Source organism: Fragaria vesca, linkage group LG2 (genome assembly GCF_000184155.1).
Source record: "Fragaria vesca subsp. vesca linkage group LG2, FraVesHawaii_1.0, whole genome shotgun sequence".
Taxonomy (NCBI): Eukaryota; Viridiplantae; Streptophyta; class Magnoliopsida; order Rosales; family Rosaceae; genus Fragaria; species Fragaria vesca.
In genome coordinates, this window is record NC_020492.1 from 25,478,997 (window position 1) to 25,486,749 (window position 7,753).

The following is a 7,753-nucleotide window of genomic DNA, read 5'->3' on the forward strand; positions in this document are numbered from 1 at the left end:
GAAGATGTGTCAATCTGATTGTTCAATTGGAACCATGATATCACGTACATTTTAACTTGTACGGACAAAGTTTGCAAAATCGATCGTGTGCAACGATATAGCACAAGGATTGGTCTGAGAAACCAAAGCTTTATAGTACCCATATTATAAATGCATGCATGGGTGTCTAAGGGTTTTTGGCAGTGGCGTAGCCAGAAACCACAAGTAGAAGGGTCAAAAAACAATAATACCACATAAATAAAAATATAATTTTATGAATAATATAAAAATTTATAAATCATTAGAATACTTCAAAAAAAAAAAAACAAATCTCAATCACAATAATTACAAGTAGAATCTTCTAAAGCATCCATAGTTGCAAGGTTTTTTTTGAAGGATGTCAACGACATGAAAAAAAATACTGAAGGACAACAAAAAGGAACACGCAAAAAAGCGATTAAAACTGCTTATAGAGGTACAGGAGAAATCAATCATAATAATTTATTGATTAGGAAAACATATTAATTTAAAGACAAAAAAGAAGTTAAAGTGTTAAACTAAGAATCTGTTTTAATTGATTAGGATTCGGAATGTTTAGTAAAAAATAAAGAGACCCACACTGATAGGAGCTTTTTTTTTCTCGAAAAACACATGTGATAGGAGTTTAGCACTACTAATTGCTGTAATTAATATTTGTTATTAAACTCTTTCTCTTATTGGTTAGATTTTAAAAGGGTCAAATTTAGTGTCAGCATCATATATCTATAAAAAAAACTGACAAATCAGATAACAATATGACCTAATCTAAAATCTGAGGGGCGTCAGCTGACTTCTCTCGTCCCCCCTTAGCTACGCCACTGGTTTTTGGCTCTTAAAAAATACAGGAAAGATTGTTCTTGGGGTTGAGAGCATCATTGTGCTCTCGATCTATAGTTTTCCAACGATTCAATTAGTGAGATAGGATATTTGGAGAAGTTCTACGGTATCTTTTTGTACTTGATACACTCATTTATAGATTTGACAACAAATTTATTTTGTACATGATAACTTTTTTTGTACGTGCCCTCTCGCCGTCATCGGACAAGCGCGCCTTGCCGCCCCCATGTGGGTCTCGAACAAGTCGGATATTCTGATCAAAGTCTTGGATCGCATTATGGAGTTTTCGACGGTGCTTTGCAGAGCGAGGAAAGGTAAAGATGTGGCGGCGGTTGCACCTTGGTTGGTTCATTGTTGACATGACCGGTGGACGGGCTTGGCGGTGCGACTTCGGAGGCTGTTGGGTGGTGAAGGGCAGTGGCGGTGGGGCTTTGCTTTGATTAGAAGGTTTCAATCTGGGTTAGATCTCTTGGATCTGATCTTGAGCGAAACTTCTGGACATCAGAGGTGCTAATCCATGGTGTGACATGGTGGCAGGAAGAGTGGGAGTGGCGGTCCGGCAAGGCAGCGAAGGATTTGGCCGGAGTTGGGATCTGTCGGCGGTGGCCGGAGTCAAGATCAACTAGGCTTGGCTGGTAACATGTACTTTTCTTGATTCGTGTGTGATGACATGTGTCACATCCCGGTTTTTAAGTTAATTTGCGAGTATTTACTTTTATGTTACTTTGACCTTTTACCGTTTTGAGTAACCGTTTTCTATTCAAGGACCCTAGAGTTGATTTTTTGTAGGAAAATTATTTTGGGAAAATTTCTTTAAGGAGGTCGTAGAGGACGTTAATACGAATTCGTAGACATGCTATACGTTAAAATCGGGGTTCGTATATAAAAGTTATGGTGTAAAATGTAAAGTTACTATTTCGGGAATGTATGTATAAAAAGGTCTGAAGGTAAGTCAAAAGTAGAATAAGAAAGTTACCTTTTTCCTCCTCCCTCCTCTCCCGCGCACATCTCGGCCCGGCTACTTTGCCGTCTTTGTTCGCCGTCGTTCGACGGAGTTAGGCCGCCATACCGGTCGGGATTTGAAGCTTGGCTCATCCTCTGTCAATTTGGGTAGCTGGCCGGTGGTGTCACGTCGCCGTGAAGGAGAAATCAAGCCAGAAAGCCACAGCTGTGCGCGGAGGTATTTTCACCGGAAACTCCCTTTTTCGGCCACCAAAGCCGGAGCTGTTGGTCTCATTTGGAAGCTCTCCTCTTGTGCAGGAAACCATTAAAAGGATTCGACCTAGCTCGAGCTAGGTAAGGATAATCGAAGGTTTGAAATTTTAGGGTTTTAAGTTAGGGATTTTTAATGTTTGGCTTCGATTACCCTAGTTAGGCTTGAAATTAGATTTTGTGTTAGTTATGAAAGTTGTTTAGAATGTTGAGAGGATGATTGTGCTAAAACTTGGTATGCATCGGAGGTGGCCGGAGTAGTGGCCGGCCAGTCGCCTCTTTTGGGTTGTTTTTCAAGCTGATTAGGTAGTGTATGATGAGAGGAGTCCAATGGTCTGAAGTTTGTAATTTTGGAGAAATTTTGGTTAGGTTTGGAATTTTACGGAGATTGGAGATATTGGCGGTTGATAGAATAGATCCAACCATTGGATTTTCTTGATTATGGTCGTAAAGTATTAGAACCAATGAAGTGAGGTTGTAATTGAAGTTGGTGAAAATCTAATTAGCTTAACCCTAGCTTGATTAGTGGGTTATGTGGAATGATTTCGGTGCTTAAGTTAAAGCATTTATTTTTCCTAAATTGAAGAGTGGTTCTAAACATATTTATTGTGTCAAGATACGAGGGGACCTCGCTTGAGTGGCGATTTGGTTATCGGCAGGCTTATGCCTAAATTTGTGAGTGGACATTTTGGTTTTAAATAAATATACATGCAATATTTTATAATTTATTATTTTATTTTCCGAGCTTATATTATAATTTCGGCTTATGAGATGATTTTAGAAAATTATTTGAGTTTGAAGCATTGATTATTGGTTGGTCATGATTTATGGATTTAAGCTCAAATTATTAATTTGGCATTTGAGTTTGGATATTCTTTATAAATTCCGGATTTCATTATGATTGTTTTATTCGTGGACTTTGAGATTTATAAAAGATTTCCGAAAATAGGATTTTCGGTTGTTCGCTATTTATAATTTTCGCATTTATTTGTGGAATATCGATCTTGACCTTGAGAATATTTTAGCGAGTATTTTGGATTGAGATATTATTTACGAGTTTTACTTGTTAATTAACTCTCGCTTATATTATGGTTTTGAGAATAATTTGACGTGTGAGACACGTCATTTAGTTTATTATAATTTTTTATGATGATTTTCAAGTACGATTGGCAACCGTACCATTCGTATGATCTTGGGGAAGTTTAATGGATTTAAAGTGATTTTGTATATTTTTAGTCATCATAATATAGGGTCGCTTATATTTCATTACTAAGCTTTTATTAGCGGTCCTCACCATAGGTGAGTCAAGGGCTTAGCGTGGGACGCTACTATAGCCTGGGAGGCACCGATTAGATATTATTATTTATTGCTAGCTAACCTTATTTGTCACATCTCGACCCTTAAATTTTTACCTTATTTACTAGCTTGATTATAATAAGAATTTTACCGTCTCCGTCATTGAGTTAATAGTTTAATTGGTCCCTAGAGGGGTTTCGAGGACGATTGTGTGAGGAGGATTATTCGTAGGAGGAAATTACGATGGCGGTAAAAATGGTAAATTTTAGCTAGTAAAAGGTAATTCTTATTCGGGTATTATTTTTTCGGGGTGTTTTATTTTTAGAATTGGGTAGTATATAGGTGATGGACCGGGTTGGTCAGGCCCAAACTCAGCCCTCACTTTTCTTTTTCCCTTTCTCTCCCTCCCGGTTTCCACTCCCGAGCTCTCTCTCTTCTTCCGCCGGAAACCTCCGCTCGCCGCTGTCGTCCGGCCAAGCAGGGATGCCGCACCACTCCAGCACGGTCTGTCGTCCTCCCCGCCGCCTTCCTGGGCTGGTGAGCGGCGCTGCAGCCCCGCCGATCGGAGGAAATCCTCCTTGGACGCCGTTTGTCTTCTCGCCGGAGCTCCCTCCTCCGGCCACCAAAACTGATGATCCTTGGCTCGTTATGTAGCCCTCCTCCCGTGCAGCAACTCCTCCAAATGACTCACTCCCTCTTGAGCTAGGTAAGGAGAGAAATTTGAGGTGGAAGTTTTATAGCGTTTTTGAGGTTTCTGTTCGATTGGCATAGCTAGGCTTGGATTTTGGGTTTGTGCTAGTTAGGAAAGTTGTAGAGCATGATGAGAGGAAGATGCTGTCAAAATTTCATAGGTTTTGGAGGTCGCCGGAATTGGCCTCCGGCCGCCGCTGCCGGCGGAGCCGCCGCCGGTTGGGAGATTTTTAATGTTGTTAAATTTGGAATATTAAGGGGAGTTTATTGAAGTGAGTTATGGAATTTTTGGATGAGTTTTGGATAGGTTTATGAATTTCCGAAGTGTGGTATTTTTGGCGGTTAATTAATGTAGAATCCGGCCGTAGGATTTAAGTCGTATTTTTGGGGAGGTTGTAATTACGGCTGCCGAGTATGATATTTAAGTTTGGATCGTTTCGATTTAAGAATATCGAAGTTAGGCAATGATGAGCGTATTTATGGCTCTTGGGTAATTTTGCCTATTTTGACTAAATCTTGGATTATTAGTTGGGAAATTAATATTATTTTTGGATCAGGACATGAGGAGGCTCGAGCAGATGAGGCCCCAGATCGACGTCAGGCTTAGGCCTAATTTGTGAGTGGACGTTTATTTTAAATAAATGCATGCTATAGTTCATGGTTGAACAATAAATGTTGCGGAATATTTTGACATCATTTTAATTTGACGATTTTTATTTCTCTTGGAGAGTTACCGAAAATGGAATTTTCGGTGGATATAAATATGTATTTATGAGGAGAGTATGTATATAAATGCAAGCTAGCCATATGTGTCTGTCCACCTTAATGGTGTAGCATATAGCCGCATCATGGTGTGACGTGAGCGTTGGACGTGAGCGTAGTAGCCCTATTTGAGTGTTTAATTCATATAGGGGGTATGGACACAAAATTATACACCTGTCTGTCCACCTTAATGGCGTAGTGTAGCACCGCATTAAGACGTGACGTGAGCGTTGGACGCGAGCGTAGTAGCCGTATATAGACCCATGAATTTATATAGGGAGTACGGACGAGTGTAAATACATACATATATTATAGAGTCTGAGAGGCTCGATATTTTATGAGATAAAAGTTTTATCGCTTGCGGCATGCATTCGATTTTCCTTAGAAATTAATTTGGGGAAACATAAATATTTTATTTATTATTTTATTTTTGTCCACTCACTCTAACGTTATTAAATGTTTTTCCCCTGGACCCTTCGTTTTAAAATGCCCAGTCTGCAGAGTTCAGGTTGGATCTAGTAGGAGGCGAGGCATAGTCACCCGCATTTCTGCCAGTTTTCATCAGTAGGTTACCTGGTCAACCTACTCGTGTTTTCTTGCTTCCGCTAGAGTCTAGTAGCTCTGGATACTTTAGGATTGTTGTATATTATTTCGGTAGTGTGCTCGGCCTGTTGGTTTGATGTTTAGAATCTCTGAAGGATAATATTTGCCTTTATTAGCTAGATATTTATGTGACGTTTGGACGTGTTAAAATTTTTGAGTTAGGGTTGTCCATGTTCAAGGGAGGTTTTACCAATCTTTTCGGTAAAATTTTCCTTGGAGGTGGTCCCCGCACGACTTACTCCGGGTTTTAGGGTGAAATTTGGGGCGGGTTGTGTCATTATTAGTGGTCCTCACCATAGGTAAATCGAGTGCTTAGGGTGGGACGCTACTATAGCCTGGGAGGCATCGACCCGAGCTTTGGAGGATCCTCTTACATGGTGATGGCTCTTCCCCTTATTTTATTTTTCTCAGTTATGTACTTGATTAACCAGCGGGGCTGGTTTGTCTATTTTTATGGAATTATGGATTTAAAGTTATTTGGATTATCAAGTTGTGTGCTGTTAAGTTTTAAACTTGAAACGTGAAAAAATATATAAATTATCTATTGTTAAATTATTTAATTTATTTTTGTAAACTCACTCTAACGTTTTTAAATTACTTTCCCCTAGGCCCTTTGATTTTAAATGCTCAGTTTGCAGGCTAAGTTTAATTGAGGTCGAGCGTACATGGAGTCGAGGCATAGTGAGAGACCGTTTCCGCTTAATCTTTATTCATTGTTATTCTTTCATTATTAGATATGCTCTGTAACCAGTTAGTGCTTTAATGTTGTCTTTGTTGTTGGTTGTGGAATTCTAGAAGTTTAGTATTTGATATTTTGGGAGATGTGATGAACTTGAGGAGCAGGAAGGCTCCAGGTGTTAAGGCTGGTTTGTTTGGTAATAGAAGTGTAAGTTGGATTTTTCAGGTAAAGGTTGTCCATTTTCAAGGTAGATTATGCAGAATTTTCGGTAAATTTTCCTTGGAGGTGGACCCCGCAGGATTTACCTCAGGTTTCAGGGTGAAATTCGGGGTGGGTCCTGACAGTTGGTATCATAGCTTAGGTTATCCGATTCTTATCACTACCTCATATACTTGGTGATACTTAGTGTCTATAGAGTGATGGTCCGACCGCGGCAGATCCATTAGCATTATATGCATCAGATGTTATGTGTTTATTAGGTATGTGAGGTAGTTGTTCTTGTCTTATTTATGGACAGTATTGTGCCATAAATGTCTACATCTTCAGGACTATGCCTCCGTACGCCGACCTCAAAGGGTATCTTGGTTATTTTCCGAGTAATGGAAAGGTAAGTAATTTGCACATTTCATTTGTGCTGTATTGTGGTTGCTAGACTTTGAGTTGAGTTACGAGTTGGGAAGTGACATGTATTTGTAGTGTACTATTCCTTATTTAATGAATTGTTGGCTTATATTTGAGTGGCAAGTTGAGTCTTTTTGTGGGCATTAATGATATAGAGGACATGCTTGTGAACGAAGGATTGGGCAATTGATAGGAGCATAAAATGTGATGATTTTATAGTTTAACCTTTGCATTTAACTTAGCTATTTTCCTTTAAAAAGATCGTTTTAACTTTGTTATTTTCTTAGGTACTACGTGGAGCAAGATAATGCAAATATGTGTTCAAGTGATGCAAGCAAGGCTTCGAATACGAAGTAGAGATGTCAAGGATGGAGTTTGATCATTCACATGGTCAAAAATATCAAGGAAAGGCAATGAAACCACTTCACCAAAACAGAAGCTGCAAACACAAAAAGCTGAAAACTGGTTTCTGCTTATTTTCTCCGGTTTTCAAGGCCTATTTCCATGAGGTTCCGAGAATGGTTTCACCAAGACGACCACCCAGATTTGTAGAGGTGCGTTTGTAGATCAATTTAGAGTCAAGAATCATCCAAATCGGTGATGGCATCTAGGAGTTATGAAGCGTCGAAGTTGGACAGAAAATCAGCAGTTCCGGGAAAGCTGTGCAGCAATCAAGTTCGAGGCAGTGTTTGGGTTGGATTTGGAGAAGCTTTCTTGGGGGGTTTTTACACGATTTCAAAGAGTGATATCATTAATATAATTTTCCCAAAAGCCAAGCCCAGATTATATGTGGAAGACATTCAAAAGATAGCCCAAACATTGATCCTAGTCAAAAAAGGAAACATAGTCTGAAAAGGAAGCTTTGAAGACTTGGAGACTACTTAAGGCAGAACCCTAACACCAGAACGACGCTAAGCTGTCATACTAAAGGAGAAGAAGTAAAGTTCAGAGCCCATAAGAGATTGATCTCTCGACTCAGAAAATCAATTTTTTCCCCTGCTTTCATCTTTCGTATTTTCTTTCTTCCCGAATCTT